This window comes from Giraffa tippelskirchi, chromosome 3 (assembly GCF_054371585.1).
Source record: "Giraffa tippelskirchi isolate mGirTip1 chromosome 3, T2T-mGirTip1v1.2.pri, whole genome shotgun sequence".
Lineage (NCBI taxonomy): Eukaryota > Metazoa > Chordata > Mammalia > Artiodactyla > Giraffidae > Giraffa > Giraffa tippelskirchi.
In genome coordinates, this window is record NC_137277.1 from 15,132,653 (window position 1) to 15,144,344 (window position 11,692).

The 11,692-nt window shown below is 53.3% G+C and overlaps 1 protein-coding gene and 1 long non-coding RNA gene across 5 annotated transcripts in view; one reads left to right on the top strand and one right to left on the bottom strand.

Moving 5' to 3' along the window:
* Nucleotides 1-5,638, bottom strand: part of SCN4A (sodium voltage-gated channel alpha subunit 4) — a 52,610-nt gene extending 46,972 nt beyond the window's left edge. Inside the window, exon 1 of one of the 3 annotated variants that reach the window (XM_081576742.1) lies at nt 5,366-5,638. The gene's annotated coding sequence lies outside the window, so the exon portion shown is untranslated. The remainder of the gene's footprint in view (nt 1-5,365) is intronic. The other 2 variants (XM_081576740.1, XM_081576743.1) reach the window with 2 other exon arrangements.
* Nucleotides 2,619-8,457, top strand: LOC145541128 (uncharacterized). Of its 2 annotated transcripts, XR_014078790.1 has the most exons (3): nt 2,619-2,832; nt 7,177-7,275; nt 7,704-8,457. It is a non-coding gene; the product is annotated as an uncharacterized LOC145541128 (long non-coding RNA). The 2 variants fall into 2 exon arrangements; XR_014078789.1 differs by lacking the exon at nt 7,177-7,275.
* The last annotated feature ends 3,235 nt before the right edge of the window (nt 8,458-11,692 follow it).

Below are 11,692 nucleotides of genomic sequence, written 5' to 3' on the forward strand. Positions count from 1 at the left end.
TGGGAGGGGGTTGGTTCCTCTGACCCCCAAACCTGTCATCCTGATCATGTCATCCTGACATGTGTGGGCTTGAGAGGTGGAGGCCCAAGAATTATTTTTTTTCTTTATTTCATTGAAGTTAGTTGACTTAGTGTTTCAGATGCCCAGCAAGGTGATTCAGTTATAATATACACCTATCATTTGCCAGATTATTTTCCATTATAGGTTTTTACAAGATATTGACTATAGTTCCCTGTGCTAGACAGTAAGGCTTTGTTGCTTGTTGTATATCTATTTTTTTAAAAAAATTAGAAATCTAGCACTGAGAATTGTTTCTTGATCCAAAGCAGTCATCCGTATGTTCATTTGGTGTTTAACGCATGCCAGGCACTGTCCCAAGTGCTTCGCATTCATCATCCCAGCTAATAAGTGGCAGAGCCAGGATTCGAATGTGGCTCTCCTCCGGCCAAATCCACGTGCCTGCTACTACAAGCACACCTCCCTCTGGCTCGCCCAGTGGGGGATGGTGCTCAGCACGGCTGCCCTCCCCCAGCCCAGGGCACGCCCAGGTTGCAGTCCCATCCAGTTTCTCCCTGGGCTGGCCTGATCCTCACCTGTCTGTCCTCTTCAAAGGACAGACCAGAGTCCTCGGGCCAAGCCCCTGAAAGGCGTGGACTGGGGTGGGCATCTGGCAAGCCCTGGCAGGCCCCAGGCTCAGGCTTCCCGGGGCCTCATGTTGGGAGTTGGGAGTGGTGGGGACTAAGGGCCCCCACCGGCAGTTTGGTAAAGAGCCTTTGTCAAGGTTTGGTTTTTCATTTGCACCAATCACCTCTAAAATACCCTCCCAACTTCCTCAGCAGCCAGCCTGCTCCTACACAAACACACACACACACTCGCTAACTCACTCACTCGTTGCTTCTATGAGTCATTTCCCAGCTGCTCTAAAGGATGGGGAGGCTAATTAGTTCCACCCAGGCCTGGGGCTTCCTGCCCTTCCCTGGCTCTCTCAAAAGTGCCCCCAAGCATGGTGACGGGGGCTCCACGGATGGTCCCGCTCCAACTTGTGTGTGCACAGCCTCATCTACACACATATCCAGAGTCACCTTGACCATCCTCAGGCAGACCCACCCCTGCACACAGGGCTGCCTCCCCTCACCCTGTGGGCTCCCACCTAGGTCAGTCCCTGGAGCTGCCGGCCTCTGTTCTCTCTGCCACACACCCTCCCCACTCCCAGACCATGGCTGCCAGGCCTTTTTCGTGCCTTAGGTCTACCCAGAGGGTGAGAAGAGGATGGTTCAAAACTGATGCTGAGCCTGGAGAGTTCCAGGGCCAATCTAGCCCCTCTTCCCTCCATCAATTCCTAAGCATCTGGGTAGCCTGGGCTTTGACCCCTCTCACCCCACACTTGGGCTCTAGGTCCCTGCCGGGCTCAGGGAATTGGACGAGGAGCGTTAGGAAGAGCAGCCCGCAGAACCTGAGCCTATAACCTAAACCCCCAAGGAAGGCTGATGGACCGTCCCGCCCCTTCAGCAGCTTGGCTTTGCCACTTAGAGAACTTGGTTCAACCCCAGAAACTGCTCCAGGGATGTTTTCTCACCAGTGATCCTGTGCAAGATCCTTCTCCCAAATTAGGCCAATCAAGAAGTTAACAAACCTCAAAACAGACAAGAGTACCTGCAGCTCTTACTAAAATGTGAGCCTAGGGTAGGGGGAGGCTCGGCTTTGTCCTTTTACTCTCACAGCCCTTAAGGCAATACCTGTAATCCACGCACTCTCATAAGGGGAGCTCTACGGTCCGTATGATAAAAGCATCTCTTGATAGGAAAAAACCCACCTCCTCCCAGCTATGTAGGGTACCCAGAGCTAGACAGGGTCTAATGCTTCCTGCCAGGCACCCCCACCTTGTAGCTTATTCGCCCCTTCTGTTACTCCCAACCCCCCAACAAGGAGACATTTATTTCAGAGTCATAACCTGATAACAAGCGTAATAATGAATTCCTAGTTAACACTTACATACTTGCCAAGCACTATGCTGGGCACCTCACATGCAATGAGCTCATGTAATCCTGACATGATCCTATTGTTATTATTCCATTTGGCAGATGAGCAAACGGAGGCACAGAGAGGATAAGAAAGTTGCCAGGTGTTATTTATGTAGTAAACTGGGACTGGAAACCTGACCTCCAGGGCTCTCGGAAGAGACCCTGGCTCTGAACCACTAAGGTATATCATCACCCCAGTGTCTAAACTGGGCCATGACCTTCTAGCACCTATGGGGGTGGAGGAGGGGCTGGCACCTGGTTTCACAAACCAGTTCAAAACAGAGTGGGGTCTGGTGACTCTTGTGGTTTTTGCATTGTGCATTTCTGCTAGGCCTCCCAGCAGAGGGCAGGGAGGCCTGCAGGGGGTAGGGGCAGCCTGCCCTTTGAGGGGCACCGAGGCTCCCCTGCCACCCCCTCTGCCCAGTGGGGTCCTCGAGCCCCTCCCACTCCTCTGGCTGTTCCATTCCCTGCCCCCCCTCCCGCCACACACACACAAGGGCTGCTGACTGAAAACTGCAGGGAATAAAAATAGCTGTGCTGACGAGGCAGAATGGGGGCCAGAGTACATGAAAGGCCTGGGGCTGGGGTGGTGGAGGTGGAGAGACCCTGGGATTCCCCAGCCCCGCGAGCACCTTCCAATGGAGCCCTGGGGAGCCTAGGCCTGTTCCTGCCACTGCAGAGTTGGGGACCCCTAGGGATGCCCCTGGGGACCCACTGCTCCCAGGGTCTCGGGGGTGAGCTCTGCCCCAGGGAGTAGGGGCCGTGGCTACTGTGGACAGAATCCTGGCCCCTCACCAGCCGTGTGCCCCAGGTAAGTGACAGGACCCTCTGAACCTGAGCCTTCCCTCTAAGAGGACTCGAGGGACAGAGGTTTGTGTAACGTGGACTGGGGTTGTTGACACCCTCTCCTCTTCCCCTGCCTTCTCTCTGCCTGCTCTCCGAGGCCCCTGGGCTCAGATTTTTCACTTCCCTTCTATGCATCTCTCTCCTGTCACCTGGAGAGAGTGAGCCTTCCCACTCTGGTCTGGAGGGTCCAATCCCTTCTCTCCTTGCTGCCTTGCCTCCCCCAAGAGCCTTCTCTAAACCCACCCCTTCCTGCTATCACCCATGCTTCTCTCTGTTCTGGTGGCCAGAGTTGCCCCCAAAGGCAGAGACTTTGTCAGGATCACCTCCAGCATCTGGCCAGGAGTTCAATGCCTTCAGCATCAGCTTCCCCTCCCCTGGGCCTGGGTGGGTCGGGGCAGGGAAGCCAGCTGGGCAGACTTTGACACTCAGGCCAGCCTAGAGCTGGAGGCGACCCTGAGTCCTGAGCCTCCACCCTATGCAGGTCCCAATGCAAAAATGACAAGGAAGACAGGCAGGGATAAGACCACCTAGGAAGGACTCTTAAGTATCTTCCCCAAACCCCTCCCATCCCGTGAGAGCTGCCTGGCATGAAGATGGGGGTGGGCCTTGGGTTATGTGTGGGCCCCCTGCATCATCCCACACAGGGGATGTGGCTCCAAATACTAGTGCAGTGGCTACAACCATCCACACCACTGGCCACGAGCAGGGGACTGGGGATGACCCTGGAAGAAGCTGGAAGGTCCTGGGAGAACCAGCCCTCTGACACCCGTCCCCAACCCTAGCTCTGCACACCTGGGTTCAGTCACTGCCACCCCAGATGAGTGACAACAAGGCTCACCTCTGGTTCCGTCCCGACATCTGTCAGCCTCCTCCCCTCTCCACTAGACAGACATGGAAACTGGTCTCTAGCTGCCCTCCCCAAGCTGGCTCATCTTTAGGGGCTGAATTAAATGGCCTTCAAGCCTTCCCAGGTGGCTCAGCAGTAAAGAACCTGCCTGCAATGCAGGAGATACAGGAGACACAGGTTCAATCCCTGGGTTGGGAAGATCCCCTGGAGGAAGGCATCACAACCTACTCTAGTATTCTTGCCTGGAGAATCCCATGGACAGAGGAACCTGGTGGGCTACAGTCCCTGTGGTCGCAGAGTCGCACATGACTGAGCAACAATTAAATCACATCAAGGCTCCCCTGGGCTCTAGCCTTCCCGGGCTCTGGGGCAGGCGCCCGCAGAAGGCAGTATAGGTCAGAGGCGGACCTGTCTAGTCTCCACCTGGAAAGCCATCTCCCCACAGTGGGGTGTCACAAGCTCTCATCAGGACCTGGACCCCTGCCCTGACATCATGCCCTGAGCAGGGTGAGGGGCACTGGGACACAGTACCTAACGGGGTGAGTGGGAAGGGGCTCAGTCCCCCCTGCCCCTACCAGTGCATTCTCAGAAGCCTCAAGCCTTCCCACCCCACCCCCCTCCCCAGGCCTTCTAGATGGGGCATCTTCGATCTTTTGAACAAACTCCCCCCAACACACACAAAACATACCTCCCTTCAGCTCCATGAGCTTCCAAAAACACCTTCTCCCATCTCTGCTTAGACCGTTAGGCCTTCTCGGCCAGCCCCTGCCCATGCTCCCTCCCAGCGTCCTGGGTGCCCTGCTCTGCCAACGAGGAGGGGGGCTGTGCCCCGCCTTGGCACTGCACCCCTGCCCCGCCCCTCTTCCAGCCCCCTCACCCCAGCTCCAGTCTCCTTCTGAGTCCCCCAGAGACCCTTCAGTGCGGCGGCCCCATGAGGGATGCCCCTCGCCCCGGACTTTCTGGCTCCCTGTCCCCACACCCCCTCCACTAAGAGGGGCTGCTTCTCTGCCCTCCTCCTCCTCGGTTTCTCCAGGAGAGCCCAAGTGTGCCCCGGGGCAGGGAGAGGCAGGGGCAGCGGGCAGAGTCCGGCCGGCCTCTCAGCCCGAGATGTGTCCTCTGCTGGCATCTCGCAGATTCCCGTTCCAGCAGAGCAAAGGAGCCGCCGCCACCCCCCAGCCGGCCTCCCGCTCTCCTCCCCGCCAGCCCTGCCTTCTGGGCCACTGCGATCAGGCCGAGCCGAGTCACTGCTCTGGCCCCTCCACCCTCCTCCCCTGAGAAACTCAGTCCCGTCTCTGTCCCTTGGGTCACCCCGTCCGGAGCCGAGCCTTAGCCCCTGGGCCTTCTGTGAGCAGGACGACGACCCTGGCTGAGGGCAGGGCCTGCCGGCCAGACAGGGGCACAGGACAACAGGGCAGAGAGAGGCAAGCACAGGAATCCAGCCGGGGTCACGGCACAAGGAGCTTGGGTAGGGTGGCCGCGGAGCAGGGCCCGGCGTGGGCAGGAGGACAGCGGTGCCCGGAGCAAAGTGGTGACTTCCTCGGAGCCAGGCTGGGCTGGGGGCCAGGGCGCCGGGCCCCTGGGGGTGGCCTGCCCTCGGGGTGCCCGGCCCGCGGGGCACGGAGGGGGGCGTGGAGGGGGGTGCGATACTCACTGTTGGACGGGAGCAGACGAGCCCAGAGCGGCATGCCCACCTCGGGCTGGGGCTGGGACTCTGGGGGACTTGGCCGGGGGGCCGGCCGGCGGGGACAGCTGCTGCTGCTGATGTCACAGGGTCATGAGTGAAACCTGAGGACCCGGCCAATCTTCAGGTGGGAGCCTGGGCCGCGCTTCCCTCACGGGTGCCCAGGGCTCGGCTTAGGACTGCCTGGGCTGGGGGGCCACTGACCCGGAGTGTGACACACTCAACACGTCCGTCCACTCTCTCACACACATACGCACACAAGCCCACTGGGGCATGTGTCTGAGCCCACAGGCTCATTCTCATACAGGACTCTCCTTTCACACTCATTCCCAGAAGCACTCCCAGGGCACACACTGGCTGGCACACTCTGTACACACTCATGGCTGCATTCCCCCCTGCCCACTGTCACACTCATACATGCTCAGCCGGACATGTAAACTATACCCTTCACATAGTCACACAAATGCTTCCACTGCGTGTCACACTCATTCAAATGCACACCTGCTACTCACAGCTCCCACGCTCACAGCAGGTTTATGCACATATGTGTATTATTACACGCATGTAGCCACATGCACTCTCCTGCTCAGATGAGCACAGATGTTGCATATCCCCAACGCTATAGTTGTATCAAGTGTGTACACACACCACAGTCATGCCCATGCGTTTGGGCATTTCAGGCATGTTACTTATATCCGGGCATTTGTCTGTGCCCACATAACATGCTTCCATTCACATGTACATGGGGCCACCTATATGTACCTATGGTCATTATATTTTTTTAAAATATGGATTTTATTTATTTATTTGATTGCACAGGATCTTAGCTGTGGCATGTGGAATCTAGTTTCTTGACCAGGGAAGGAACCTGGGTCCCTTACATTTCCCAATGTGTGGAGTGTTTTGCCACTGGACCACCAGGCAAACCCCTGGTCACGAGGTTTTAATCAAGTGTATGTCTGTCTGTATACGCACACCCACACCTCACACCCATGAACTCCTCCCCCTAGCACAGCTGTTTAGCTGGACCACACAGCAGTCTTGAGGGTCATTTCTCTACCAACACTCCCCCACCCCACTGACTAGACATCTGTCCCTCAAAAGTTGGGGAGGGGGTGGGGTGAGGGGAGGGATGAGGTTAGTTTAGCCCCCCTCCCCCACTTCCACTCTGGGGCTGTGGTGACCTCTAGTGGAGGTGTCGAGAAATGACCCATCTCTTGTTTCTCATTAGCTCCTGCCCTGGGGGCGAACAAGAGACTCTCTGAGTGAATCCAGAGTAACTGTCCCCCAGAACGTTCCCCAGTCTCCCATACCCCTCACTGCCACTGATTTTTCTGGCAGCAGAGCTCTGTCTGAGCTGAGCCCAGGCCACAGTGACCTTTGCAAGGGGCATAGGGAAGCCGGGGGAACGGTCACCCTCGGTCCTGGGAGCTGGCCCCATGGCGCCTCTCCTCCCAGGGGCTCTCTGTGGTTCCAGCTTCAGCATAGTCCAGCCCCTCCCTTAGGGGCCAGGCCTGGCTGTGGTCTGAGCAGTTCCTGCTATGCCCAGACTTCGAACATCTCCTCCCAGTGAGTCATTCACACCCGCAGAGGCGTGTCTTTAGACCTTGGTGTTTTCCCTGCAAAGTTCTTTATCCTGCTTTGCTCACTGACCTGACAACCATTTTCCATGCGGTTGTATTGCTAATGTAGTCCAGTGTCTGCTGGCCCCAACTTCTTCTTTGCTTCTTCTGGCATTCAGAGAAAACATGAGATTTTATCTCATATCCTTCCTTCCCAAGTTGTCTCCCTGAAACTGCTCCTCGGGGGTCCCTCTCGTCACTCCCAGTCCTGATGCAGCTCCAATTTGCTTTGCTGCTGGCCACCGTCTGGAATTCCTGGTCAGTGTTCCCTTGATAGCACACTGCTCCCTGTCTGTGGGCACTGGAGGGGAGGTGGTGGGAGGCAGCTGTCATTCCCAATTATGGCTCTGCCCTTGAGGTCTCTGCCTTGCCACTTCCCAAAGCTCTATGGAGTCAGACTTTCTTTAATGAGGAATTGAAGTTATTGAAGAGAATTATAGTACATAAGGCAGCAGGGTTGTATGCATTTGGTTGTATGGGTTGTGCACTGCACAATTCTGGGAACCAATCACATCTATAGTCGTTATAGATTAGTATATTTAAGATGATAATTTTCTAGCAGATGGTGGCAAAATATCTCGAGGAAGGGGCTAATTTTTCTGATTTGCACAAGGTGCCATTTGGATTAGGGTTGGGGCTCATGGGAAAACAAAAGCTGTGTGTTAAATATGACTTTTTTCCCACAGCCCGAGGGGAATGCATACCTCTCTATTGATAGCAATGTTCTTCCTTTCTTTGGGGAACTGCTCCTCCCCAACTCCAAATATGTGATTCTGGATGAGCTGCTGATTACAGGACAGCCACCTTGCCCTGGCCACAGAGATGGACATTGTCACCTAGGTCTGGCCAATCCTCTTGGCCACAGTGGTTGGTCCAAAAGCTGAATATGTGACTCGATAGGGCCAATCAAAGGTCCATATAGTCAAAGCTATGGTTCTTCCAGTAGTCATGTAGGGATATGTGAGTTGGACCATAAAGAAGGCTGAGCACTGAAGAATTGATGCTTTCGAACTGTGGTGTTGGAGAAGACTGTTGACAGTCCCTTGGACTGCAAGGAGATCAAACCAGTCAATCCTAAAGGAAACCAACTCTGAATATTCTTTGGAAGGACTGATGCTGAAGCTGAAGCTCCAACACTTTGGCCACCTGATGAAAAGAGCTGACTCGTTGGAAAAGACTCTGATGCTGAGAAAGGTTGAGGGCAGGAGGAGAAGGAGATGACAGAGGACCAGATGGTTGGATGGCATCACCGACTCAATGGTGATGAGCAAGCTCTGGGAGATGGTGAAGGACAGGGAAGCCTGGCGTGCTGCAGTCCCTGGGATCGCAAAGAGTCGGACACAGCTGAGTGACTGAACAACAAGGGCCAGTGATAGTCCTTCCTGGGGATTTATATGTATACAAAAGAAAGATCAATACAAAAGAAAGATCTTCTCTCTCTCCGTGGGATTCTCTAAGTTTGTCTAGAGTAACTGAAGCACATCTGAAGGTGCCCGGGGTACGTCTCTCACAAGTGAAAGAGTTTATTTATAGGAAGGGGGGACACCATGCAGAGAGAGGGGGACAAAGAGGGTGGATTAGAGGAACTGGAAGACACCTGAGTCAGTTACACTACGAACCAACTCCATCACTGTTCTGTATCACACGAGCCCAAAAATGTTCCTTTTATTTAAACTGGTTTAGGTTGAACTTCAGTTGCCCACAAGCCAAAGAATTCTGCACACTAGAATCCCCTTGCAGAAAATCTCATCCTGACCCACAGGAATTGGCCCCCGGCACATCCTGTCCCACCTCCCACATCTTGGCCTGAGCAGTCAATTTCTTCCCTGAGTCATTCGGTCAAGGGTGACTTCCTGGGAATTTGGCAAGTGCTCCCCCATGGTTGGCGGCACCCCAATTCCAGGGAGCCCAGAAGGGGAGGATTCTGAACTCCATATCATAGCTCTCTTCTGGTGGGGTGAGACCTTGAAACTGTGTCCCCAGCACACAGCATCCCAATCCCACCAGTGTGACCTATGTGGGTGTTAAGACACTTCAGTTGTGTCTGACTCTTTGTGACCCCATGGACTGTAGCCCTCCAGGCTCCTCTGTCCCAGAATACTGGAGTGGGTTGCTGTGCCCTCCTCCAGGGGATCTTCCCCATCCAGGGATCAAACCTGTGTCTCTTATGTCTCCTGCATTGGCAGGTGGGCTCTTTACCACTAGCGCCACCTGGGAAGCCTGATCTACATGTTTATAAGTCCCCAAAGTACCACCAGGGGCCTTTGGATAACTTCCCCCCCGGCCCACCCACCACACACACACACACATGCATGCATCTCACAAGGATAACCGCAATTTGTAGAAATAGCAGAGTTGGAGCCTCTAAGAAGAAAAATGGAATTTCTTTACTGTTACAATTTCAAGACTTCTGTCCACAAATCCATTAGTCTTGTAATTCTGCAAAGTGGTATTTAACACCTCTCCTTCAACCGTCATATTCTAATTCCTTCCAACTTGTGCCTCTTTAGGAACTGGGCCCTCCCAAAAGAGCCTGCCACTAGGTCAATTTCTGTCCACGTGGCACCTCCTCATCTGTACTGAAAAGAAACACGGACATTTCCAGTTAAATTCTTTTTTTTTATTATTAATTAATTATTTGGCTGTGTGCCTCTGTAGTAAGGGCCCATGGGCTCAGTTGCTCAGTGCTGTGTTGGATCTTAGTTCCCTGAACAGGGATTGAGCCCATGTCCCCTACATTGGCAAGTGGGACCACCAGGGAAGTCCCTCTGCTTGAATTGTTAAAAGGACCCTTGTCTCTCCATTTCCATCTGAGAAAGAGAGGAGGGAGCCATGTTTTCCCATCCCATGGTTTTTAATGGCTGCACACTCTTCCTTGGAGTGAATTGCCTCCATTTACATAACCACTTCCCTATTACTGGATATTGGGTAACGTTCAACTTTCAGCTCTTAAAAATAACATTGCAATGGACACATTTGAGAAGGAATCTTTTTTCCATGTCTAGCTTATTGCCAGGAATAGATTTACCAAGGCAATGGGGAGGACTTTTGGTACATGTTGTCTTGGGACATTTTTAAAAAAACAACAACACAAAACTGAAGGTGTAAATAAGAGTCCCCATTGAGAAGAAAAGGAAAGGGACTATGTGGAATGTTCAACACCCCAGACAAAATAATAGTAGGCAGAGTGAATAGTCAGGAAGTCAACTCCATTGTTGCACTGATAATAGTGCTGCCAGAGAAGTGTGTGGTTTTCCCATTATTCAAAGAGCAAGGGCTTCAGTTTCCTTTGTCAATGAACTCTAATTGGACACCAGAACCAGATTGTTTGAATCTTAGCCCTGTCTTCCAAAATACAAGCAGTCTCACACAAGATTAACATACAGTCTTACATGTGAGGTATCAAACTGATCACTCTTCCTGCCTCTCTTCCACAGCCCCCTCCAGCCCACCCTGGGCTTCCTTTACAGAGAAGGAAGGTGGCCTCCTTGCTGGCCTCCCTGCCTCCAGCTTTGCCTCAGTTTAATCCACGGACCTTTATACTCCCAGACGAATGTTTTTCAATGTCTACTTTGGTATTTCTCATCATGGGACACAAATGCATCAGATAGCTACTAGAATAGATTTCCCCCAGAGTTAGCAGCAGCTTGGGCAGAAGACATGGAAAAAGTGGGAGACCGGTGTCTTAGTTTGAATTCTCCCCAAAGCAGAGCCTGAAACAAGGACTTGGGAGCAAGCAGTTCATTTGGAGGGCGATCCCAGGAGGCACGGTGAGGGGGTGGAGAAGCGGGGAGCCTGGCAGGGGTGGGCCGCCCTGACAGCTTCTCTATAATTGCCCCCCTCTCTCTCCCTCTTTCCTTCTCCCTCTTTTCCTCCCTCTTTCGTTCTCTCTCTGCACACACACATGCACATAGATACATATGGTTTTTCAAACAAAAATAAGATCTTACGCCACTTTCTGATTGCCTTGCTCGATTCTGTTGGACATTGTTCCACACCAATTAGACATATTTTGTACCAAAATTGTCAATGGTGGAACAAGTATTCCACCGGGAAGACACATCCCATCAGACATCTATTCTTTCTAATTCTGGGTGATGTAAACACAGATACGATAAACAAGATAAATCTTCCTAAAACATAGCTATGTACACGTCATCCGCTTATTTCTCTCCTGCAAAACACACCAAGAATTTCCCATTACCCATATGGCAAAGCCTCACTTCTATAACTTAGCCATGGAGTCTGACCTGGGTCTGCCTGGAACGTCTCTCCGCCCAGCTCCCCTCACCCCGCCAGGCGGTTTGAGCCACTGGATCTTTCCAGGTCCTGTCGGTTCCTGCATCTATGCCTTTGCTCTGGCTGTGTCCCCAGCTTGGGCTGCCCTGTCCCATCCATTGGCCCCATTATAAGGGTCTCCACTTCCTTCAAAACTCCATCCTTCAGCAACTGAGTCCTCTCTTTTTCATGATCCTTTCTCATATGGTTCACTCATAGAGGGCTTTGCACAGGTTACACTGTGCCCTCCTCTTTCACTTCCTAACAGTGAACCAGCAAGGATACACCGCTGTGCCTGGAGTGCTCAGAAGGAGCACACACAGGCACCTCCTGGGCACAAGGCCTGGTTCCCTCTTTCTACCTGGAATGAGGGTGGGCCTGGGACCACAGTGCCCCA